Source organism: Saimiri boliviensis, chromosome X, assembly GCF_048565385.1.
Source record: "Saimiri boliviensis isolate mSaiBol1 chromosome X, mSaiBol1.pri, whole genome shotgun sequence".
Lineage (NCBI taxonomy): Eukaryota > Metazoa > Chordata > Mammalia > Primates > Cebidae > Saimiri > Saimiri boliviensis.
In genome coordinates this window covers 95740879-95767352 of record NC_133470.1, presented here as the reverse complement: position 1 = coordinate 95767352, position 26474 = coordinate 95740879, and the positions used below count along the sequence as shown (strand labels likewise).

Genomic DNA, 26474 nt, shown 5'->3' with positions numbered 1-26474 from the left:
GCAGGTTTTCCTGACAATCAGATGTCAGGAAGTAACTTTGTTACCGCTCAGAGTTCCCTGGGTTAACCACACTCTGAATCAAAATCAGATGCTACTATGGGAACTCAAAAGGAAGTGAAATAAAAATACACTCTCCTGATATGACTACCAGTAAGCATCACAGTAGAAACAGTCCAGGCTCTGAAATCAGGCAAACCTGGATTACAGTATTCTACTCTGCATTTTAGCAGTCTTACACAGAAACCTCTCAGAACCTTACTTAGATTCTATCTGTAGTATAGGAATATTGTCTTCTGATTCGTAAGCTTATTTTAAAGGTTAAACAATGAGACAATATATGTAAAATGCCTAGCATATAACAGGTGCATGCAAATAGTAGGTACTACATAAAATTTATTGATTTGCTTTATTCTCAGCTAATTTATCTTCGCATAGAATCTAATCTATAAATTTAAAATCAATTCCCAAAGATTATCTTTTTTCTCTTGAGAATGCATGGCTTATTTGTTATTTTTGCTATCACTATTATTATTTCATTATTAGTAGTAGTATTTTAATTGATCAATTTATGATGATTTTGTGGAAATGGCTTTGTGTGTGTGTGTGTGTGTGTGTGTATGTGTGTGTACACACACATGTGCATATTTGTGTATGTATTGGGAGGGTTAGTGAGTGAAAACCTCTGGGGTGCCTAAAGAGGACTGGTGATGGTGATATCTTATTCTTAATCATGGTACAAGTTACATGGGGTTCATTCAGTTTGTGAAAATTCAGCAAGATAAATTCTCTTAATGTGTTCAATTCTCTGTATATGTACTATATTAAATACAAACTTTGAAATACATGATCTTGGCAAAAAAATTATATATGTATTTTTTAGAATGATTGAAAAAAATACAGAAAGAGAGCTAAAAGTTACCCAAAATTCTGCCGCCAACTTATAGCCAGTCCTGACATTTTATTTTATTATTCTGCTATTTTTACTCTTTTTAAACAAAACTAGAGTCATGGTAAATGTGGAATTTTGTATCCTACTTTTGATAATTTACATTATTCTTCATAAATAACGAATGCCATGAAATACATTTTGAAAATATGATTTATGATACACATGTAGTATTGCATTATATGGATATGCCATATCTTCTACTACTAGTCTCGTCTGCATAGTGTTTAAGTTGTTTTCTTTGTTTTATTTTGTTTTTTTGAGATGGAGTCTAGCTCTGTCACCCAGGCTGAAATGCAGTGGTGCCATCTTGGCTCACTGCAACTTCCACTTCCTGGATTCAAGCAATTCTCTCACCTCAGCCTCCCAAGTGACTGGGATGGCAAGTGTGCACCACTATGCCCGACTATTTTTTTTATTCTTAGTAGAGACAGAGTTTCACCATGTTGGCCAGGCTGCTCTCAAACTCCTGACCTCAAGTGATCCGTCCCACTCAACATCCCAAAGTGCTGGGACTGTAGACATGAGCCACCGCCCCTGCCTGTTTTTATGTTTTTGTGCTTATAAATAATGCTCTTGTTATAAATAATGCTCTTGTTAACAATATTGCACATAAGTCTTTGTGCCTCTCCGAACATTCCCTTAAAATAAATTCTTATAAGTGAAATTACTGAGTCCAGAGGTTTAAGTTCTTGATAAATATTATCATTTTACTCTCTTTAAAAATGCTGTGAATTTATACTCTTACCAGCAGTATTCAAAGGTACCAATTTCTCTGCATCATTATCATTACAAGTTGAGGTAGTTAATATTTATCAATGTTTTACTAGCTCCATCTTCTACCAAGTTCCTTTCCTCATGTATCTCTAGAAATCCCTGAGGAATCTGGCTATGTTTCACGCATCCAGCTTGTTCTTATTTTCTATCTCAACCAGTTGTCTGATTCCAGATTGTTATCTACTTATTGCCAGCTTCTAAGTTGCTCAGCTGTCATTCTTCCCTTTACTGTTTTTCTACAAGTATAGTAAAAGGCCTTTTCTTCAATTCTCTACAGTTTAAGATGAGTCTGTGTTAAAACAGTTTAACCAGACTTTAACGAATGCTTGGAGAAAACATAAAAGGTTCAAATTCCAGATATGTAAAATCGTGTTGTCGTTTTAGATACACTCGTACCCCTAAGCCGCAAACCTTTCAATCAGAGTAATGGGTAGTTTTAGGTTAATTCTGACACCTTGCAATTATATCTGTAATCTCTAACTATTATCCAGGTACCAATTTCAGGGAGCAGCTTACCCCCTCTACGGAATAATGGTCTTGAATATGTGTCCTATAACATGTAACCATGACTCTAGCTTGTATAGATTTATTATATCTGTATGATGACAATTCAGTATAAAAAAAATCTAGTACTATTTCTGTATTTAGTGATGTCACAGTTCAGCCATGGTGGGAATATTTACACTACGGAAATTTAAAAATTCTTCAAATAAAAACTTAGTTTATTGTTTTGCTGATTATCTACACTTAAAAATACGATGGAGAAAATGTTAACAATGCAAGATTAAACCTAAAAGGTTGTCATGGCTGTCCGCATTGCATTATGAATAGTAAAAAATTGACAAAATATCATTCCACTATTTGAAAACTATTATCTGATGCAGTGAAGAAGCCATTTCTGTCATTTGATGAACCAGTGATGTTCCAACATATATCTTTGTTGTTTCACTTTTCATTTTACTTATTAAAATACATAAAAATATCAATCAATATTTATGTGGAAATTAAATGCATGGCTGGGTGTGGTGCCTCACTCCTGTAATCCCAGCACTTTAGGAGGCCAATTGGATCACTTGAGGCCAGAAGTTCGAGACCAGCCTTGTCAACATGGTGAAACCTCATCTCTACTGAAAATACAAAAATAAGATGGGTTTGGTGGTGCATGCCCGTAATCCAATCCCAGCTTCTTGGGAGGCTGAGGCAGGAGAATCGCCTCAGCGATGAACCTAGGAGGCACGGGTTGAGGTGAGCCAAGATTGTGCCACTGTACTCCAGACTGGGCAACAGAGTGAGACACATCTCAGAAAAAAAAAAAAAAAGAAAGAAAGAAAAAAGAAACTAAATACATTCATCAATTGCGGCCATAGTTTGCTTATGGATACAAGAGTGGCAAATTCAATAAAAGCATTTTGTAAGAATCAATAGGTTCTTTGATATTTTCAAAAAAGTGTTGTATATTTAAGTAATATTTGTAAATTATATGCTAGTACTTCTTTAAAACAATAAACTTTAAATATGAATATGTGTGCATACATATACTGGTGGGTATCACTCACACCCACATACAGTAATTTTGTTTTAATATAAAACTGGTTGTTAAGCATTTGCCAGTGCACTATTGATATAGAATCTATGTGACATTCTGGATTTTATTTATAGTGAGATAGAAATGCATGGAGGGGGTTTTTAGGAGAAGAAATAACATAATTTAACTTACGATTTAACAGGATATAACAGAATCATTCTAGCTTTCATGCTGAGAACAGACTTGAGACCACAATGATAGACACAGAAAAACCTAGGAGACTACTGGCAATAATCTAGGTCATAGAATCAGGATACTGTGAGTGGGGATCACAATGTCAGCTCTTGCATGTATTTTAAAGTTAGAATCCACAGGATTGTTGATGGATTAAATGTACATTTTGAAAGGAACCATGGAATTAAAAATTAGTCCCAGGTTTTTGACCTAAGCAATAGGAAATTTGGAGTTGTCATTCACTGAGTTAGAAAAGACTAAGAGTAGATAGGGAAGACTAACACACGAAATTTTTGTTGATACTTGTATTTACATTAATCATCAGAGTTGAGGAGATTGTAAAAAACTCATTTTGGGATGTATTGACTTTAAGATTCTTGTTAAACTTTCAAGTGGCGGTATTGATTAGGCAGTTGGATGTAAGAATGTGTATCAGTTTAGACTATAGACATAAATCTGGAAGTCATCAAAATATAAATGTCTAAAGTCATGTGACTGAATAAAATCAACTTGTGAGTAAAAGTAGAAAGAAAAGCAAAATAATTCAATGACTGGAACTAAAATATTCTAATGTTTAGGGGGCAGAACATGAAGAAGAACTAGAAAAAGAGACTTGCAAGACTGGTAAAAAATTCAGGGAAAACAAAATGAGTGTGATGTCTTAGAAGCCAGTTGAGAAGAATATTTGAAGAAATCAGGGGTCATCAACTGTATCAAATCCTGCTGATGGCTCAGATGAGATGAAGACAGAAATAATTATTATATCTAGCAATATAAATATTATTTGGCAACCTGGGATAAGAGCAGCTTCCGTGGAGTGGTGTGGTAAAAATCTTATTTGGATAGTTCAAGAGAAAACAAGAAGAGATACAATTCTGGCAAGGAATACAGATAGCTGTTTCAACGAGTTTTTCTGTAAAGAGAAGAAGAAAATGGGGCATTTGTTGTAGGTTAAAATTAGGTAAAGGCAGAGCTTTTTTGTAAACACAATGAGAGCAATATTGAAATGTTGTATACTAAAGGCAGTGATCTAGCAGAGATGGGTTGCTTTTGTCTGTGTTATGTTGCCATAATCAAATTCCATAGATTGGAAAATGTATAATAAAAATTTATTGTGTTACAGTTCTGCAAGCTAAGAAGACCAAGACCATGGTCCTAGCATCTAGCGGGAGCTTCATGCTGTGTCATCTCATGGTGAAAGGCAGAAAGGCAAGATAAGGTGAGGTTAAGCCACTCTCATCATAACTAACTGACTCCAGTAATCATGACATTAATTTATTTGTAAAAGCAGAGCTGGCCGAACGTAGGGGCTCACGCCTGTAATCCCAGAACTTTGGGAGGCCAAGGCGAGTGGATCACGAGTTAAGGAGTTTGAGACCAGCCTGGTAAACACAGTGAAACCGCATCTATACCAAAAATACAAAAATTAACCAGGCATGATGGTGGGTGCCTGTAATTCCAGCTACTTGGGAGGCTGAGGCAGGAGAATCACTTGAACCAAGGAAGGCAGAGGTTGCAGTGAGCCAAGATTGTGCCACTCCACTCTAGCCTGGGCAACAGAGCGAGACTCCATCTCAAAAACAGAAAAAAAAGCAGACCCCTCCTGACTCAGTCATCTCTTATTATACTCCACCTCCCAACACATCAAGTTTTCAACCCGTGAACCTTCGGGAACACATTCAAATGATAGCAGGGGAGAATTTGATGATGCAGAAGAGAAAGGAGCTATTGTTTGAGTAGGCAATAATGGACAGGATCTAGTGCATAAATGGGAGTGAGCTCTGTAGTTAGTCAGGATCATGGACAATCACGTATAGCAACCAGAAAGAAGGTAGAATACATGGCCATAATCACAGGTGGTTGTCTAGATGAAGAAGTAAGAGCTTTAGAAAATTCTGACTGTTTCTAGCTTTTGCAGAGCATGAGCATAGGCAAAGAGCTTTTAAAATATGAAAAAGAGAAAAGAAAGTATAATATGGTCCTCTAGGAAAGTGGAAAAGTAGGTTCTAGGGAGGTGATATGGTTTGGCTGTGTCCTCACCCAAAATCTCGTCTTGAATTGTAATCCCCATAAACCACATGTTTCAAGGGCAGGATCAGATGGAGGTAATTGGATCATGGGGGAGGTTTCCCTCATGCTGTTCTCATGATAGTGAGTGAGTCTCACAAGATCTGATGCTTTTATCCTGTGTGGCATTTATCCTGCTCTTACTTATTCTCTCTCCTGCAGCCCTGTGAAGAGGTGTCTTCCACCATGATTATAAGTTTCCTAAGGCCTCCCAAGCAATGCAGAACTGTGAGTCAATTAAATCTTTTTTCTTTATAAATTACCCAATCTCAGGTACTTATTCATAGCAGTGTGCAAGTGGACTAATACAGGAGATAAATGTGATTGGATGTCTTTCACGTAACTGAAATCTATGTACTAAAAATTAAATCCCAGCTTTCTTTCATCTGCATTACTATTCAGTGCTAGCTAGTATCTAAAGTTCTTCAAGTGGGACACTATGCTTAACACTGTATCATTATCTTATTTTATCTTCACCATAACCCTATTTGTTAGAGATGGCTGTTTTTCACATTTTACACATGAGGAAATCAGAGCTGCGAGACATATATGTATATGTTTACCAGGCTATTAAGTGGCAGTGCATTACTCAAATTCAGTCTAAATTCAGGGTCATAGTCCTTAACTACATAGTGAACCACATAGGACACTGTCAGAACTCTAGATTTTACTCAGCATGAGATGTACATTTTACACTACAACAATATCTCAGTTACCCAAGTAAGAATTTGAGAAGTCACTCTGGTAGGCAGAGAAGTGCACCCTGCCTGCAGATATCTATGTCCTAATCCCTGTCATCTATAAATCTATTACATTACATGGCAAAGAGGAATTAGGGTTACAGATGGAATTAATGTTACTAATCAACAGATAGGAAAATTGTCTGGGTATGGCCAAAGTAGTCAGAAGGGTTCTTAAAAGTGAAATAAGTATGCAGAATAAAAGATAATTAAAGAGATGACATTGTGAGGGGCCATATCTGACATTGCTGGCCTGAAATGGAAAACGGGGCCCTTAGCCAAGGAATGTGGATAGCCTCTGGAAAGTGGAAAAAGCAAATAATCCAGATTTTCCCCTACCATCCTCTAAAAGAATACAGCTCTTTGTACCTTGATTTTCGTCCAATGAGATCCATTAATACTTCTGACTCCTAGAATTGTATGATAATACATTTTTGCTATCTTAAGCCACTAAGTTTGTGGTAATTTGTTACAGCAACACTAGGAAACTGATAGTCATTGTTAACTTTTCTTTGTATCTCTCCACCATCTCTGTCAAAGTCATAATGAAAATTTGTGTGAGTTTTATCCTTAATTTTTGTTGGCATCTCACTCCCTCAACACCATGTTGTCTTAGAAGAGATTTAACATTCTTATATGGTTAATATCTTCAAAAAAGTTCATCTTCTTTTCTAACTTCATTTTTGTTTAATCCAGTACCTCATTCTCTCTCCACTGAATATTTGTGATTATATCTTTGCTAGTTTTCTTGCCTTCTGTACTTAAGCCTTGTTCCACATTTGTGCAAAGTGATTCATCATTCTAAAATGCAAGCAATGTCACAGGGATGTATGTAGAAGTAGAGGAGAGAAGCTTTAGCAAGAGCCACCAGCATGAAGGAAGTTGTTTCCTTTCTCCTATTTCCGTGTGAGATTTGTTTTATTTAGACCATTCATTATGCATTAACTTACTCTTGCTATTGCTTACAAATAGGATACTTTATTTTGTTTATAAACTACAAGAATTGCAAAGCACAGGAATGTAGATGATCACCACAACTGACAGTGACGTGGGTGTTTCTCTACTTCCTATTCTCATCACAGGACGTTACAGTGCAAAAGAGAGATGACTTTTCACATTCCTAGTTAAGAAACCATTCATAAGCAGCAAAAGAAAAAAACATTATTCCAACTGATTCCTAAATCCTAATAATCTGTATTTAAATTGTTTATTTAGCATTATAGAATGAAAACCAAACTTGTAATCTTAAACATCAAAGGCGAATTCTACATTCTAACTCTTATTGCGTATATGGTCTCAGTACAAATCAGTGCACCTGTCAAACCTGTTTCCTCATCTGGAAAAATGAAGGTAGAAAGGAAATTAACTTGTGTTGGGTGCTGGGCTACACACACATGTACATTGTCTCATCTAATTTCAGAAAAAAACAAAGAACCATTAGCGCATAGACTTGTCTTTTCATACTTTTGTCTTAAAAAACCAAAAACTTTTGTGAATTATAATAATAGAATACGCTGAAATATGAACTCCAAATAACTGTGGACCTTAGCTATAATTCTGGGAGGCAATATCCATTTCTCCCAATGGACATCAGGAAACCTGGCATCTAGTAACTACTTTCTTGTTCATAAAATGTGTGACTTTAGACAAGCTAGGGCTCAGTTTCTACCCCCTTCTTAAAATGAAAGGATTTGATTATTTCTACAAACCCTTCCCTTTGATATTCTGTGCCAGGAACTGACAACTGTCTTCTACATAGGGCCAGATAGTAAATATTTTAGGCTTTTCAGACCATAATGTCTCTTCAAAACTACTCAACTTTATCTGTACAGAACAAAGACAGCTGTAGATGATATGTAAGTTAATTGGCATGACTGCATTAGAGTAAAACTCTACTTACAAAACAGATTGTAGCCTGAATTTAGCCCAGAGAACTTAGTTTGATGAGGCCTGGTCTGTGCAGCAATGAAGAATTTTGTGTGACCAATTCTACACTCTTCCTTTTTCTGTTTGGATCAATATAGTCAGAACTAATTTTGTTCATGCCTTGCCTAACGATGTCTCTCTGTTGAAGTGGAGTTTATTTATATGCCTCAATCTTTTTTGTTTAAGTCAAGATTAAGCTGAAAATTTTGAGAAGTAAATAGACAGGTTTTGGGCTGTAGCTTGTTAAGAACAGCATTGGCTATTTTAAGTATGCATGAATACTATCATGTTCTATATATGAACATGACAGAAATGAATATTTCACAAAGGATGGGGAACAGAGGGGATTTAAGATTTTTCACGTATTTCTGCAGATGGTAGATGGACAAATGGCCTGTTAAAGGTATTTGATTAGGTTAAACAACTGTAACTGGAAAGTAACCTGGAAATCACTGTCAAAGCCAGCATTTGAACAATAATATAACTTTAGGTCTGTGTACTATAAGTTTTTCTTTGTGTATGGCTTGGCCAGTTCAACAATGGTAGCATTACTTTAGGACTTTCTTTTTCTTTTGCTGTTGTTTAATTCAGCTACCTATTTGTGCTACAGATGAATCTGATGGCAATGTGTATCACCAAAAGTTTTCATCACAGCAGGAAGTTCTTCTGAAGCTGGAGGAAGCTTTGGGCACATTGACAAATTTCCCCAAAGCAAGATTCAATATGGGCTCCTAAATCAGCAAATGTTTTGATATTTACACGTTCTCTTTATTTTACATTCTCATTGTTTCTTTCTGTTCAGCTATGCCTTCAACTTTACTTGTTCAGTGACTTCAGTCATAGAAAATATTCAGAGGGCATGGGCAGATGGTGAATTCACCAGGGAGTTTATGCAATTCTCTGATTCATTTCATCATTCTAAAATTATACAGAAATAAGCCCAGTATGAACTTAAGCATATTCTGCCTTGAAGAATAAATAAAAGAAAAAGCACTAAAAAATGATTAAAACATAAATTCAAGTAGTCTTCTATTTGCCCTGTAGAATACTTCTAATTAGATTTTAGCTGAATTCTGTCGGTTCATCACCCCTGATAGCTGCATTTTTCAATTCTGGAAAGCATTTTTATCAGTGCTTGTTTTTCTGATAATGACATTTTTTCTTATGATTTCTTATCTGATCAGCCTTTCATGAATTTTATGAATAAATATGTATTTATTTTATGAGCTTCAACATTATTGTGCTTACTTTTGGCATGATCCATTTTTGTTATTTTACAAATTGCAAACACAAAATTTAACATATAATACAAAAATATGCATATTATGCACACACACACACACACACACACACACTCACACACACACACACTCTCTCTCTCTCTCTCTCTCTCTCTCTCATCCATATACAATCTTGTGCCACATAAAAAAAATCTGTCAATTCCACTGGTTCTCAATAAGATGCAGTTTTGTCCCATATCACACATTTGGCAATGTTTGGCAACATTTTTGGCTGTCACAACCTGGGATGAGAGGGGACAGGAAGAGATTCTACTTGCATTGAATGGGTATTTTGTCAATGGTCTTGATATGCATAGTCCAGACCCTGATCCCCAACAAGGCAAAAGAATTATCCAGCCCAAATTACCAATAGTTCTCAGGTTTAAAAAGTTCTGGTCTTCTCTAAAAGCATGTAAAAATGTACACAGATAATTCAAGCAATTCTATGTCATATCATAGTTCTTTAACATACCATCAGTCCTTACAGTACCTATGGGAAAGTTTTACAGGAAAGTGCTAGAAGCTTTTTTTTTTTTTTTGATGGTATACAATCTATTCTTATATTAAGAAATCTGCAAAGTAGAAAGTCTTACAATGCACTCAGATTAATATATTTTTCCTTGAGAAATGACCAGGAAGGTTTGATTAAAATATGTATTTATTTATAGTTATCTTCATAGCTGTATCTGTGCAGAACATATTTTTCTATTAATTGCTGTTCCTCATTCTATTCCATTTCTTTACTACCTGTACTTAAGAAATAGAGGATCTACCATAGTAATTCAATATAAGCTTTGACCTTGGAAATTTGGGGAAAGACACTGGGAATGAGAATCTACTCTCTCTTTCTTTCCCTATGGCTACTAGACCTATAATATACAATGTACCAGGTATTTCTAAGGCTGTACTTTCGATTACATGAATTGAAGAAGCACTGAAGATCTAGAGGGAGACAGAGATAAAGAAAAAGTGTAAGAAGCTGTGTAATTAGCTCTTTTGTGCATTATGCATGTATTCTCTGCTTTGGCACTTTTTCAAAGGTAGGAAATAAAAAAGTTGCTTTTTGCATATTGGCAATGATAGACTGTTTTTTCTTTGAATGAGAAACACTGCAAATAGACTTCAATGAGAGACCATGAAGGTCAAGATTCTTTTAGTCATACATTCATATATGTGCACACACACTTTTACACATATAAATTCATAGTGTATATGTTATCTGCTACTTTGCTACTTTTACTCATCAATGTGTTATAAACCCCTTTTTTTCCACTTACATCACTATTTTCATAACTGCTGAATGGTTCATGGCTTTACAGCTCCTTACTAAGTTATGCTTTACTTGATTGGAATTTAGGTGGTTTGTTATCAGAAGCTCCCTGATAAAGCAATGCTGTAGTGATCATGCTTGTGCATGCTCTTTATGCATTTTTTTGCTATCATCTTCAGAAATATTTCGAGAAAATCTGTTGAGCCAAATAATATTTAATTGAAACAATTTTGAAGCATGATGCTAATTGCCCTTCTGGAAAGGCTGGGACAAGTTGCATTCCCACCAGTACACAGATATGCCCACATCATATACCTTTCCTGACAGCGAGAGACCTCATGCTCTTCCATCTTTGTTAATATTTTTCCTAATTATCACTGTGAAGGATAAAAAAAATCATTTTCAACTAGTTTTTTATAATTAGTGAAGGTGAACATCTTTTCATTTTTACTAACCATTTTCAATTCTTATTTTTGAATTGGCTTTTCAAGATTTTTGCTCAGTTTTAAAATAATGCTACCCATCTTTTTAGTTTTGATTCATGCAAGCTCTTTGAATATTAAGAAAATTAACCTGTCAAGTGTATTACAAATACTTTTTCCTAGATTGTCTTTTAACTCTCATTATGGTAAGTTTTAACTAAAAAGAAGCTTTACATTTTTATGCCATCATATTTATCAATTTTTTATAAGTTCTTGGTATGCCAATGAGGTTTAGAAAGGCATGACCTACATCAAGATTATAAAAAGTATTCATACATAACTTCTTCAACTATAATTTAATGTTAACATTTAAATATTTGATCTATCTGGAATTGATTTGAGAGCTTTAGAGTGAGGTGCTGTAATCAAACTTGGTAGCTACTGGTTAGGCTATAAGATAAGAAAGACTTGTATTAATTGCCAGTGACCACTTAATTGCAAAGTGACCTTGAAAAAAACACTTAATCTTTTGAAGTCTGTTTCTCCATCTGTGAAAAGGGACAGTCGTACTCCCTAAATCACAAGTTTGTGATGAAAGTAACAGTTCAAAGAATTTAGAGCAAACATTGGAACATATTAAGCATATTATTAATATTAACTGGACTTACTCTTGTTACTATTACTATTCCAAGTAGGTAAACGGTTTTCCCCAAATGATTTATTGATTAGTCTACATTTTACTCAAAGATTGAAAATCTTCGGTATATACTTAATGACAATATATGATTAGATATATATCTAAATGTCTAAACCCCTAATCTGTTACATTGTTCTGCCTGTGTATCTGAGAAATATTTCAATTACAATAGCATTTAGGGTAGTCTTTAATGTCTAGTGGGCAAGGTTTCTGCCATTACTTTACTTACTTAGTCTTTGTATAGATATTCTCCCATGTTATTTCCTTCCAGTTAAATTTTGAAATTATTGGGTTGAGATTCACACACACACAGAATCCCATTCAGTAATATTTTTAACTTGTTTTTTTAAATAAAAAATGATATTAATTGGATGTTAATTTGCAATCAGCTGCATTCATTTCTGATGTGTAAAAAAATGATGTTGTCTTTTCCAGAAACATTAGAGTACTCTCAAAAGAATTTTTAATAACAGTAAGCACCCTTCACTTGTTTCCTGAATTAATTTTGAACTTCCTTTATTTTGCATGATTAAATATGCTGTTTTTAGTTTGAGTCATATATATAAGTTGTTAAGAAAACACAATGCTAACTGCCCATCCAAAAAGCTAGAAAAATTTGCATTTGCAGTAGTATGCGTAAATATGCCCACATTCCATGATGGCCCTGACAGCAGATTTCCTTACGTTGTTTCCTTTTCGCTAATGTTTTTCTTTGTTACCAATTTGAAAGGTCAAAATATCTCATTTTAATCTCTTTATAGACACAAGAAAAACTGGTATCTTTAAATCACTGCCTTTTCTATGCTTCTTTACTTTTGTATTGTTTTGTTTTTTTTAATTTTTTGAGTGATTGCCATTATATTTTATTACAATTTCAAATTTTAATTTAGATTCGGGGGCACATGTGCAGATTTGTTACATGATATATTGCATGATGCACAGGTTTGAAGTATAAATGATCCTATTGCCCAGGTACTGAACTTAGTACCCAGTAGGTAGTTTTTTAGTCTTGTCCCCCTCTCTCCCTTCTCCCTCTGGTAGTCCCATGTCTGTTTTTTCCATCTTTATGTCTATTTTTCCCATCTGTATAATTGGGAGCCACCCAATGTTTTGCTCCCAATTATGTGAGAACCTGATATATATTTTTTTTCTGTTCTTGTATTCATTTGCTTAGAATAATGAACTCCAGCTGCAAAGGACATGATCTTATTCTTTTTTATGGCTGCATAGTATTCCATGGTGCACCTTGAATATTCTTAGAAATTGCTAAGAAATACTGGTGTGTATTTCACTGCAAGAAAAAGACATTCAAATGTCTGAGACGCTGCAAGGTGAAAAAGTTTTCCTTGAGAATCCATGAGCTAGGGCTTAGGGATATTTGCTAGTGATGCTGTGGTGATAATTCAAGAATCAGATCAGTATTGTGTCATAATTATGCTTCTTGGTTGCATGGATGGACATCTGACATCTGAGTCACACATTTTTGGTGTCACTATAGCATTCTGGAGATAGGAAAATAAATCGAAAAAATCTGGAGAAAGGAGTTGATGGCAGCTGGCCAAAGGAGATTCAAGGCATGCCATGGATCCTCTGGGTTGGGGTAGAGGTACTTTTATTCAGACCTTTTTCTTTTAATGTCTCCCAGTAAGGTTTTATATAGTAGTTTTCTTCATTTAGTACTCATGCATTGCTTATTTAATTTACTCGTTTTTTGTTTTGTTTTGTTTTGTTTTTTAATTTTACTTTTGACTGTTGGGTGAATGGGCTTTTTCTTTGCATTTTAGGTTTTTGTTAGTATGAAAGGAAGATATTACACACATATATATTAATTTTACAGCCACTTTTATATCAAATAGGTAAATTGTTTCTACTCTTTTCTTTTATTTTTGAGACAGACTCTCTCTGTTTCCCAGGTTGGAGTGCAGTGGCATGATCTTGGCTCACTGCAACCTATACCTTCCAGGTTCTAGTGATTCTTGTGCCTCACTCTCCTGAGTATCTGGGATTACAGGCACACACCACCATGCCCAACAAATTTTTGTATTTTTAGTAGAGACAGGGTTTCACCAAGTTGGCCTGACTGGTCTTGAACTCCTGACCTCAGGTGATCCACCAACCTTGGCCTCTCAAAATGCTGGGATTACAGGTATGAGCTACCCTGCTGGCCTTTTTCTTTTCTTTTCTAAATGTATTATTTAGCAATTCTTATAAAATAATATTTTGCATATATTCGAGGTATGAAACATAGTGTTTTAAAATATACACAGAGCATAAAATCTATCAATTTTAAAATAATTTTAAATAACTATCAAAAGCCATATCCTAATTATGTTTATATATAAATTTTTAATTTTTCAATTACGTTTACAATTAAACATAAGGCTTTTAATTTGAATCATATATTACACATTTTAGGAAAGTACTCATATTTAAGTGAAGGTTTAACTTTATAAATTCCCTCATTGACATCTACCAGAATGACCATATTTTTCTCCTCCTTTGGCTTATTAATATGATAAATTATATTTATGTAATTCTTTTTAGGATTCCTGTTTTTGAATGCTTTTCATTCTTAGAATGTCTCCCACTTCATCATTTTATATTATTTTATTGATATACTGTTGGATTATGTTTACAAATATTTTCAAATACTTGATTTCAGACTTTTCCTTTAAGACATATTTTTCAGTAGATTTCTTTGCATTCATTATTGTCATTAGGTTCATTTGAGTATTAATATTAAGATTCCTTAATGAAATAATTAGAAAAGTTTTGTTGTCTTCCACACTCTGAAACAGTTTAAAATGTGTAGAAATTATACTAGTTAAAGGAATCACCTCTCTAGCCAGAGAAAGGGTGGGGGGCAGAGAGAGACAAAGATTCAAAATCTGGATTTACCTACTATTCTACCAACTCTTTGTTTTTACATTTATAAAATGGTTATAATTGATACAGTTTGACTGTGTCCCCACCCAAATCTCTTCTTGAATTGTAGCTCCCATAATTTCCATGTGTTTTGGGAGGGACCTTGTGGGAGATAATTGAAATGTAGGGGCTGTTTCCCCTATTCTGTTCTTGTAGTAGTGAATAAGTCTCATGAGATCTGATGGTTTTATAAGGGGAAACCCCTTTCTCTTGGTTCTCATATTTTCTTTTGTCTGACACCATGTAAGGTGTGTGTTTTGCCTTCTGCCATGATTGTGAGGCCTCCCGAGCCATGTGGAACTGTGAGTCCATTAAACTTATTTTTCTTTGAAAATTACCCAACCTCGGGTATGTCTTCATTAGCAGTGTGAAAATTGACTAATACAATAATAAAACACATTGAGTAGGCCTCGTTGAAAGGCCTAATGTAAAACAGGCTAATGTAATAATTCAAATGTAACACACTTAGCATCTGACTTTTAAAGGCACTGAATAAATGCAAATCATATTATTAAGTTTTTGAAATAAGCAAAATTTCACCTGTGAAATCTAGTACTGAATATCTGGTAAAGAAGCAATATAGCTCTTTGATATCTGATATGGTTTGGCTGTGTGCCCACCCAAATATCATCTTGAATTCCCATGTTTTGTGGGAGAGAGCTGGTAGGAGGTAATTGAATAATGGGGACAGGTCTTTCCCATGCTGTTCTTGTGATAGTGAGTAAGTCTCTTGAGATGTGATGGCCGTAAAAACGGGAGTTTCTGTGTGCAAGCTTTCTCTCTCTTTGCCTGCTGCCATCTATGTAAGATATGACTTTCTCCTTGACTTCCAGCATGATTGTGAGGCCTCCTCACCCACATGGAACTGTACATTCATTAAAACCTCTTTTTCATCTCAGTCTCGGGTATGTATTTACCAGTAGTGTTCAAATGGACTAATACAGTAAATACTTACCAGTAAAGTGGGGCACTGCTGAAAAGATACCCAAAAATGAAACGACTTTGGAACTGGTTAACAGGAAGAAGTTAGGAAAGTTTGGACAACTCAGAAGAAGACAGGAAAATGTGGGAAGGTTTGGAACTCCATTGAGACTTATGGAATTGCTTTGATCAAAATGCTGATAATGATATAGACAATAAAATCCAGGCTGAGATGGTCTTAGATGGAGATGAGAAACTTGTTGGGAACTGAGCAAAGGTGACTTTTGTTATGTTTTAGTAAAGAGACTGGTGGTGTTTTGCTTCTGCCCTAGAGATTTGTCTTAATGGATTTGAAAACAGAGATTCACATGGGGAAAAAAAATCACTATATATTAGGCCCTATAATATATTACTAAAGTAAAAGAATAGATATTATTCACAGTATGTTCACTAGCCATAACAAAATTAAATCAGAAGTTGATAACAAAAACTTTGGGAAAATTAAAAAACAAAAAGAAAACCAACCAAACAAAACTGCTGAATAACTTGTGTGGATACACAAGAAATCACAAGTGAAATTAAAACATACTTTAAATGTATTCAAATGAAAATATCACAACAGATTTACCACAGCTAAGGCAGTATTTAGAGAGATATTTATATCTTTAAAAGCCTATTTAATAAAAAAGAATGTTCTCAAAAATAATCTAAATTTTCACCAGACAAAACTGGAAAAAGAAGAGAAAATCAAATTCAAAGCATCAAAGGAAAGAAATAATAAGCATCAGAGCAAAAATTAATGAACTAGAAAACAGAAATAAAATAGTGAAAATTAATGAAACCAAATTTGGTTATTTGAAAATAATCAAGAAAATGGCTACAATTTTACCTCAACTGACACATGCTACAGTGTAAAATTACTTTAAAAATATGCTAAGTTACAGTATACAAACTTCTCATACTCCATATTATGTGATTCTGTTCATATAAAATTTCCAGAACGGGAAAATCTATAAACATTATAGGCAGGTAAGTTTTTACCTTGGGCTGGGGGAAAGGATAGTGCATGTTAACTGCAAACTGACTTAAGAGCTCTTTTTGGAAAAATGAAAATATTCTACAACTGGATTCTTATGATGATTGCACAGCTGCATAAATTAATTAAATATCATTACATTGCACAATTTATCATTAATTATCTTTATAGTATGTTAATTATACCTCAGTAAAGATGTTAAAGTCAAGAAAGCATAGAAAACAGTTTATGCAATAATATTAAGAAATGATAGATTTGGTGATTTCATATGAGAGAATGGGGAATGAAAACACTTTTTTTAATAATACCCAAGGTTCTGTATTGAGTAACAGGGGTTACATTCTTGAAATTCACTATACTGAGGAACATGGGAGGAGAAACCAGATGCACGGAGAAGATAAATTTATGTTTAACAGTTGAGATGGAAGTGCCAGTGAGATTTTCCAGTGAATGTCTGTGAAGCAGTTCAGTATAAGAGTTGGAGATTAACAGATTGGTCTAAATGGTAATTTGGATTTCATTAGTGTTAGTGTTTTCACACTTCATTAGTGTTAGTGTTTTTCACTCTTTCTAAATAAGTAACTCTTGCAATCTTCCTTAATCTATTTTATTTCCCTACTATTTCATATTTTTACTGTTTATATTTAATATTCTATATTAAAATGATTGCTACTTGTAATATGTGTTTTCAAACTACATATTCTCCCCCATCATGCACTTCTAGATACTTTGATAATTCCTCTAGAGGCTTTTATTGAAACATTTCATCAATGGTAACTGAATCCATTGGAGTGGCTAAGTTTGCTCATAGCACAATGAGAAGTGGCCATAGATCTAAAGGCTGAGGAATATAGAAATCTTATTAATGAATTTATGAGAATAGTTTCAGAGGACTGGAAGGAACAGAATTCCAATTACAGTGGGAAGTTGGCTGTGAAGCAATTTTCAGCTAAGACAGAGGAAAGATATAGGGCAGCAGCTGGTGGGATTTGAAGAGAAGCAAAGGTTAAGATGAAAAATATGTTAGCATATTTATATGTAGATGTGACAGATCAATGACATAACTGGAGATAAAAAAATGGTGAATATTTAAAAAGTTAATTCTCTTAGAAGATGAAAGGAATTTGGTGCATACTTAAGAAAGGCAGTTTTTCTATTATAACCTGAAGAAAGGATGGAAGAATAGCTGCCCATATACAGATATTTGTAGTTGCTCCTCTGTGTTCATACCTAATCTCATTTTCTATTTGAAGTTTTGAGGATATTAGCCCCATTATGTTGCAATTATATATAAAATATCACATTGTAATTATTTATAAACTATTTTGCTCATTTTTCAAGGATGTGTCTGTGTGTCTGTGTCTGTGTGTGTCTGCCTGTATGTACATATATCCTATAATCATCAATTGCTTTATGAGTCAGTACATTGTTTTCTACACAGTAACCCCTAAACAGTAACAAAAGAGTTGCCTCAAGACTCTATTTAGGAAGCTGGGCCAGGAAAAACATGGTGATGTGTTTAGTCATGTGGCTATTCCTCTAGCCCTACCTTCTCTGTAGAGAGCTGACATCAGGGAATACAAAGCAAGTGGGGTATGCTAAGTATTTCTTATGATTTGCTTTTGTCTCCTGTCCCCAGCCCTTCAAGCTGAGACCTACCACTGGAAATCCTAATAACTTCATCCACTTACTTACTGATGAAAATAAGTTATACATACATCAAAACCTGCAGTCTGAATCGTTGTATCCACTCTCCTTTTGTTTTAACTGTATTGTTCTTGACCAGTAGTATTATCTAGAGATTCTAGCATGTTCTTGTGACATTTCCTGGTCTTTGTGGAGGTATATTCATTTTGCTTGTTTTGGTGGCTGTTAGTGAGAAAGCATTGTTGGTGTGCAATTATGCCACTTCCTTTCTCAGAAGTTCTAGAGAAGATTTTGAGGCCTTGATTAGTCTTTTTTAATTTCCCTGCTAACCAGTACACTATTCAGTTCCAAATAATGGTCCCTATGCAGCTTGGCAGAAATGACTTTGGGATAGTGTCTACTCCATCTATGTAATGACACATTTAAGTAAATTGATACTCGTGTGAGTAGTTTTTCACCTATAGAAATTTGGAAACTAGGTCACTTAATAGACCAATTAATTATCATTGTGTATATAAAGCATCTTTATACGCTACTACTGAAAAGAATATAACCCATTAATGAAATACATAAGTTTAGATTGTTTTAATAAGAATAATTCCTTACACTAGTATAGTATATAGTGTCCTGTTTAAAATATTCTTTCTCTACTAGCTAAATGAGTTATTACAATAAGAGTGTATAGAACAATGTTAACTAGGCTCTGTTCAAAGCACTTTTACATGAATTATATAATTTAATTTTTCTATTATTATCCTTATATTAGAGAAAAGGGAACTGAAAAACTTATGTGGCTGACATTTGCTCAAAATCACACAATTAGTTATCCAGGTTCAAATCCAAGCCCTATGCCATAGAGCTCACAGCTTCAACCATGATGGCAGTGTATGACGTCAAGTGGGATCCACAGCAGCAGTGTGAGGTAAAAATGACATATCATCCAGGCTCTCCAGATGAGGATCCTGAAATTCAGAGAGGTTAAGAAATTGTCCAAAATAGCCCCTTAGCAGCAAATATGATGCACCTGGTAATAAAACTCATGTATTAAGGAAGTTCATTGTTTTATTTTATTACACGGCCTCTGTCTACACCCTGCCCCTGAGTTATCTAGAAAATGACACTGGAAGCTTATTTCCTAAGTAGGAATACCACAGCTGTGTAATGCCAGTACATCCCTTATAGGTCAGTTGTGAGTTCTAAGTTAGATAGTGGCTGTAAATGCCTCTCACATTCCCTTATACCTAACAGATTCCATAAATGAAGTGCACTTCCTTTCACATCCTAGTACTGATCATTTGTCTTATTTTCTTGACTTTCTGTTCTTTATTCTGATTCACTTTATTACAAAGTAACAACATCTCTTTTTACATTTATATCTTTGACCTAATTCCTTAGTCAGTGCTACTTTGCTTAGCTTTCTACTTTCGTTGACTGCTAAGCTCAATTTACTGTGTGAATTCTACCAGTTGGAGAAAAAAGCATGTAATAAAGCACTAATAAAGAGATAAGGCTTGGGAACCTGGAGGATATAAGACATCAATGACAGGAAGTCTGAGGAGTTCCTATGAGTAGCGGTAAGCAGAGTTCAGAGCCATGGTGAATGCTAAGCAGACCTATAACACTGATATGATAAATGATGCAATAAGAAAGTAATGATCATCTTTTCCAAATTAATACATTCTGCAAAGCACCTACACCATAAAGATAGCAAATGCATTCTTGAGGTTTAAATCTGATACTTAGATGGGGTCTCTGATGGTCAATTTTAATTGCCAACTTGACTGGGCCACTGGGTGCCCATATATTTAGTTAAATATGCTGGGTGTGTCTGTGAAGGTGTTTTCAGATGGATTTGAGTAAAGAAGATTGCCCTCCCTGATATGGGTGGGCGTCATCCAATCAATTGAGGTCCTGAATAAAACAAAAGGGCAGAATTAAGAGAATTGATTCACCACCTTACTGATTGAGCTGGGGTATCAGTCTTCTCCTGCCTTATGTAATAGGACTTACATAATCAACACTCCCGGTTCTTAGGTCTTAAAACATGGACTGGAATTTACACCATTGGTTTTCCTTGTTTTCTAGCTTGCAGAGAGCAGATTGTGAGATTTCTCACTATAAAATATGGAAATGACTCATGTGATTTTGGAGGCTGATACACACGCACACACACACACACGCACACACATATATCTTATATTACATATATAAGAACCGTATATTACATATATAAGAATAAATATATATGTATTTTATTTGTTTTGTTTTTCTGGAAAACTCTGACTAATGCAGTGCCTAAGTCATTAAGATTTTAATCATTTGGGAACTATAATTGCAGATTGATTGTACTAGCCATGTATGTAAAATGTCAGTTAAAAATATATGTACTACTGGCCCACTTTTTCATGCATTATTATATTTAAACTTCATAACAAACCAGGCAAACAGGAAAGCAACTATAATCTCCATTTTAACATAGGGAAGAATCAAGGTTCAGAGTTCAAATAATTAGCTCCAAATTACACATCATTAAGTGGTGGAAGGTGATTTGATTCTGTTTGTCTGACTCCAGATTCCTCCTTTTTTCATTTTTCCACACTGTCTCACTAAAATGAAATGTAGTGGTTTGTTAGTGAATAAGTTAACAAATAATTGATAATAGGAGTACTCAGAGTTTTTGGCTTCAGTGTAAGTGACTTTGTTTGATGTTCTTGTTTTAGGCTTGAGTTACCTAAGCAGGTTTCGGTCTCATGTTAAACATCTTCTCTCCACAGAATCTGTGCTATACTCAGCACAGGGTCTAGAAAATCTGTGTTTTCTTGTGGTTGTGACTCATTTAGAGCAGTCTTGCAAACAGACAGATACCTTTAACAAAGCTACTGATATATCAGCACTGCTCTCATTTCCTTTTTCATTTCTCTACACATTATTCTCTAATTCTTCCAGCAACAAGGATATTTTCCAAATGGTCTGTTAGTTTTTTCACTTTGCTAGAAATCTCAACTTCATAGGCTCCTGATCGGAACAGGCAGGAGATTATTTGGGTGTATAACTAGGAAGAGCCACTCATTATTATTTTCTTTCTCTGAAGTAAATTGCCAGGATTTCAATCCATTATTTCGTACTAAATTTTTTTGGAGGGAGCATGGTGTCTGTTTTCTCTTCTTCCATCAAAATGTAGATATGGAAATATGGTAACTTGAGGAACAGTATCTTCTTGGTCTAAAAATAGAGTATGTCAACAATACTGGTAGAATAAGGTTGTTTTTGATGTATGTGTGTGTGTGTATGTGTGTGTGCACGTGTGTGCATTTATTTAGAAGAGATCCTTTTCATTTAACCACTGAGAGTCCTCATGTGAATGAGGACCTGGACACAATCTCGATATTATCATTAGAGCACAGGCTCACTAAAAATACAGAGGTAGAGGGCCTCTCCACCCTTTGCTGGTCTCCTTTCTGAAAGTTTGAGCACTTCAATGGTATTCCCTATGCTGGACGTATCATTATATCCCTGGAACCTGGCACAGATGTTTGACAAGGTAGTTGCTCAGTAAGTGTTTCTAAAATAGACGAATAAGTAAGTAACTGTAAAGGAATGAGTAAATGAATGGATAAGTGAATGAATAAATGAATACAGCATTAAAAATAGAAGCTAGGATGGCTGGAAAGCAGAAAGGGCCACATTGGGCTAAAGATGTAACTCCTAAGGAGTCAGGAAAATGAACTCCTTTGATGTCTTCCAAGAGGGTACTCAGAAAGTCTGATTTAGTCATCGTAAAAAACACAAGTTATATTTCTTATTCATATGGTGGATTAGCTTCTCATGTTTACCATCTCTCTCTCTTCAAAAACATTGTTTAAATGGTTGTAAGGGAACAAAAATTGTGTAAAACCCAAGGATAAAGAAAATAAGAGAAGTCACTGGCCAAAAAGGGATTTCAGCATTCGTTCCTTTTGCAAATATGTCCTGAATGCCTTGTTATGCACCATGTAAATCAGTAAGCTGAACAGACAGAAATTCCTACCATCAGGTACCCAGTGTTCTAGTGGCTAGAGCACATTTTCAAAAGGACCCTGAAAGTATTGGCAGGATAGTGATTGATTTAGCAAAGTACAGGAAGTTAAAAATGTCAACATGGGGAAGACATAAAAGAAGGTGAGACAATTTGCCACACAGACTCTGACAGGATAAATCAGGTCTTGAGGCATCCGATACTGCAGAAGACAGTGATGGAAAGCTAGAATTAAAACAGAGAGAGTTGTTGAAAGTCTGTGTTTACAGGTGATAGAGTTCCAGGCCTCGCCCTGCTACCCTCCCCTTTCTGCCCCTCTTAGATAAGAGACCAAATGTTTTTTTCTGAAAATTGAACTTGTGAAGTTCTAGACTTTGGGACATCTAACAGTGGCTGGCAGTGGCAAGATCCAAAGTGGATCAAAAAAGAATGAAGTGAAGATATGCATACTGAGATTCCCATGTGTCTGTCAGTTTCTTCTTCCCAGAACACTAGGTTATGACAACCTGACATGATATTGGTGAACTTTTCTATTGAGAAACTGACTGACCTCATAAAAATTATTTCCACTGAATACTGATATTCAGTGGTCCCTCAATAAGAAGAGTCAAACACATCTCTCAATGAGCATGTGTTTGATTTAATCTTAAATGTGAATAAGCAACCCACAGATGATCAGACATTTTGGAAATCTAGAGACAGTGTAGGAAAAACATTGAAAGAGTAGACAGAGAAAATAGGGAGACAGAAATTATCAAAGAGAGAGCAGTACAGAAATTAGGGACTCAGGTCTACCTACCAAAAAACTAGTGTTCAGAGGCTAGTGTCTATAAATTCAGATATATTGACTGGTAAGGAGCAGGGTCCATACGTTGGTATGTTTTATATAGCCCCCACAAATGCTTTTAATGCATAGCTAGGAATGAAAAAAAACCTATTATACCTATTAATGTGCCCCTTCTGCATTTAGGCTACTTGGGTTAGCACACACAGTGACATGTAGTTTTTCTGGCATGGTGGAACTTATGGAAAACCAATGCCAGAAAAGTGGATCTTCTTTCTCCCAGTCTAGGATTCATATATTGCCTATTTCTTTTTCCCATGCTGCGTAAAATATATAACAAGCAACAAAACTAAAGTTTTTTATGATGAGCCTGTAAAATAGTTAAGAAGTCCCTTTTGCTATAAGCTTGTATCTTTCCTCTTACAAAAGCTTTTATTAAAAAAAATTTAAAACTGTTTTTTGAAACTTTGCCTATATCTTATGTGGGTTTCTTCCTAGAATGTTGGAACTCAGAGGCCATGTCAAACCTGAATTACAACCCAGAAGGCAAAGCCCAATGTAAGGGAGGGGGAAGGAACTTTTAAATACCTGTTATAAAGAGTTAGTTATATAAAATCAATATAAATACTACAATTTCTGGAGCACATAGGACAGCCTGACAAGGTAGAGCAAAGGTGGCTGGTACTATAGGCCTTCCAAATGTATTTGATGTCTTCTTTTACTTAACCACTAATTTAAAGCAATAGTGCTCTGACCAGAAAGGGGGAAGGACAATGCTTATCACAGCTGTATGGTTTGCTTTGTCCACTATTTTACTCTCTGCTGTGAACTGGACATGTTCTCTGGGTTGATGGCAATAAAATGTTAGAGTTACTAACTTGAAAATTAGTTATGAGAATCTTCTATTGTTAAAAACGTCACCCCTCAGTAGAATGAGAATGAACTAGAATTAAGGCAGAAAGTGCACCAGCAGAACCCATGCAAGTAATCCTCTGAGCAGAGCTTTCAACGGTTCTCGCCTTAGATATGAGCTATTACCCCATTTCTCAGCTGAGCAACATTGTACCTTACCCAAACTCTCCTTTACAATTAAGAATACACACACACACACACACACACACACACACACACACACGTATTTTGTTTTTTGTTTGTTTTTGGAGACAGAGTCTCGCTCTGTTGCCCAGGCTGGAGTGCAGTGGCATGGTCTTGGCTCACTGCAGCCTCTGCCTCCTGGGTTCAAGCTATTCTCCTGCCTCAGCCTCCTGAGTAGCTAGGACTACAGGCATGGGCCACCACACATGACTATTTTTTTTTTTCTATTTTTGGTAGAGATGGTATATCACCGTGTTGGCCAGGATGGTCTCGATCTTCTGACCTCATGATCCACCTGCTTCAGCCTTCCAAAGTGCTGTGATTACAGGTGTGAGCCACCATGCCCAGCTGAGAATAATGAAATATATTAATAGAAAATCATAAGACTTCCTGAATAGTAAGTGTGGAACCAGAATTCAAAGCCAGTTCAGTTGTTTCCTACACATGTATAAACATTTTCCTGCATCATTTGGAGGTATAATTAAAGTACACCGGGAGTATAGGGAAAGGAGAACTTCAGTGTCACTAAAGGAGTCAGGGAAAGTTACTCAGAGGAAGTAACACTTGACATATAAAACTAAGCAAGGTAGATAGAGAAGGGGAAGCAAGAAAGACGTTACAGGTGGAGGGAAAAGGCTGCCCAAAGTCATGATGTCTGGTGAAAGCCGAAGGTGATCTTAGAGATTACATAACTCTTTCACTTTACCCTTAGGAAGAAATTGGTCCCAAGATGGTGCCAGGTACTAGGAATATAGAGATAATTACGTTCCCGTCATCAAAAGCACACAGTAGAGTGTGAAAATAATTTTATTTTTTCCTACCAGTGTCTCTGTTTTGCTTCTATTTTATATGATGTGAATACAGTCCAGTAAGCTTAGTTCTGTTTCCTGGCTAACGGTGATATCTCTGATTCTTGTTACTCATATTGCCAGTGGTGCTAGAATGAGACACCAACTGCAGTTTTCTTCCAACTACAAGAGAAACATAGCTCAGAGTGTGGACTACTGATGGCAGGATCAATATCTTCATATTTGTACCTTACGATCAGTTTTCCAAAATACACTGATTGCTCACATTACATTTTGATTTTTTTTTTTTTTTTTTTTTTTTTTGAGACGGAGTTTCGCTCTTGTTACCCAGGCTGGAGTGCAATGGTGCGATCTCGGATCACCGCAACCTCCGCCTCCTGGACTCAGGCAATTCTCCTGTCTCAGCCTCCTGAGTAGCTGGAATTACAGGCACGCACCACCATGCCCAGCTAATTTTTTGTATTTTTAGTAGAGACGAGGTTTCACTATGTTGACCAGGATGGTCTCGATCTCTTGACCTCATGATCCACCCGCCTCGGCCTCCCAAAGTGCTGGGATTACAGGCTTGAGCCACCGCACCCGGCACATTTTGATTTTTATTGCCATTTGTTGAGATCATTATTCACTAGTTCATTTCACTAATCCCCATCCATTGAGCATCAGACAGTTACACAGCATTGAGTCAAGTGTTGTGAGGCAGCAAAAATTAACTAGATGAAGTTTATGCCCTACAGGAGATAAAGGTTTCACTGAGATAAATGTGTGTATTACAAAAATAAAATATAGCACGGCATACATTGCCTTAGTGTGGTCTAAGGGAGTCCTCATGGTATAGGAAAAGAACATTAATTTCACAGTAATATAGACCCAAGTGTGAGACCTAACTATTTTTTGGTTTGGGACAATTTATTAAACTTCAAGCCCCAATTTTTTCCAACTGTAAAGCGGAAATAATGGAAACTCCTACCTCAATAGTGCATATGTGTGTGCATATATGTGTGTACTGAGCAAATCAAATAATATACAAAATATACTGAAGTGGAATATACTAGGACTTCAGTATATTTTTACCTAGTCACTGGTCCCTGCCAAACCATCCCAACACCCTAAGTAGTTAACATCTGAGAAGCCAGAGGAACATAAAATATTTGGTGATGTTTTACTTCTTTCATGAAAATAGCACATGACAACACATACAGTTCTTCCAAATTCAAAATAATGCCTTTACTAAAACAATTTGGAGGGGTGACTTACTATGTCCTTGCATACTGCTTCAGAGATTTGGCATATATTATCAAGAATACCATTTTATTTAAAAAGCTCATAAAGCTTCATCCTCAGCTATTATGGATTTAGGA

The 26474-nt window shown here is 35.5% G+C and overlaps 1 long non-coding RNA gene across 1 annotated transcript in view; it reads left to right on the top strand.

Moving 5' to 3' along the window:
• LOC141582829 (uncharacterized) overlaps positions 1-14498 on the top strand; it is an 89761-nt gene extending 75263 nt beyond the window's left edge. The window contains exons 4-5 of the long non-coding RNA XR_012515741.1: positions 4606-4701; positions 5712-14498. This is a non-coding gene — a long non-coding RNA (uncharacterized LOC141582829). The remainder of the gene's footprint in view (positions 1-4605; positions 4702-5711) is intronic.
• Positions 14499-26474: the final 11976 nt, after the last annotated feature.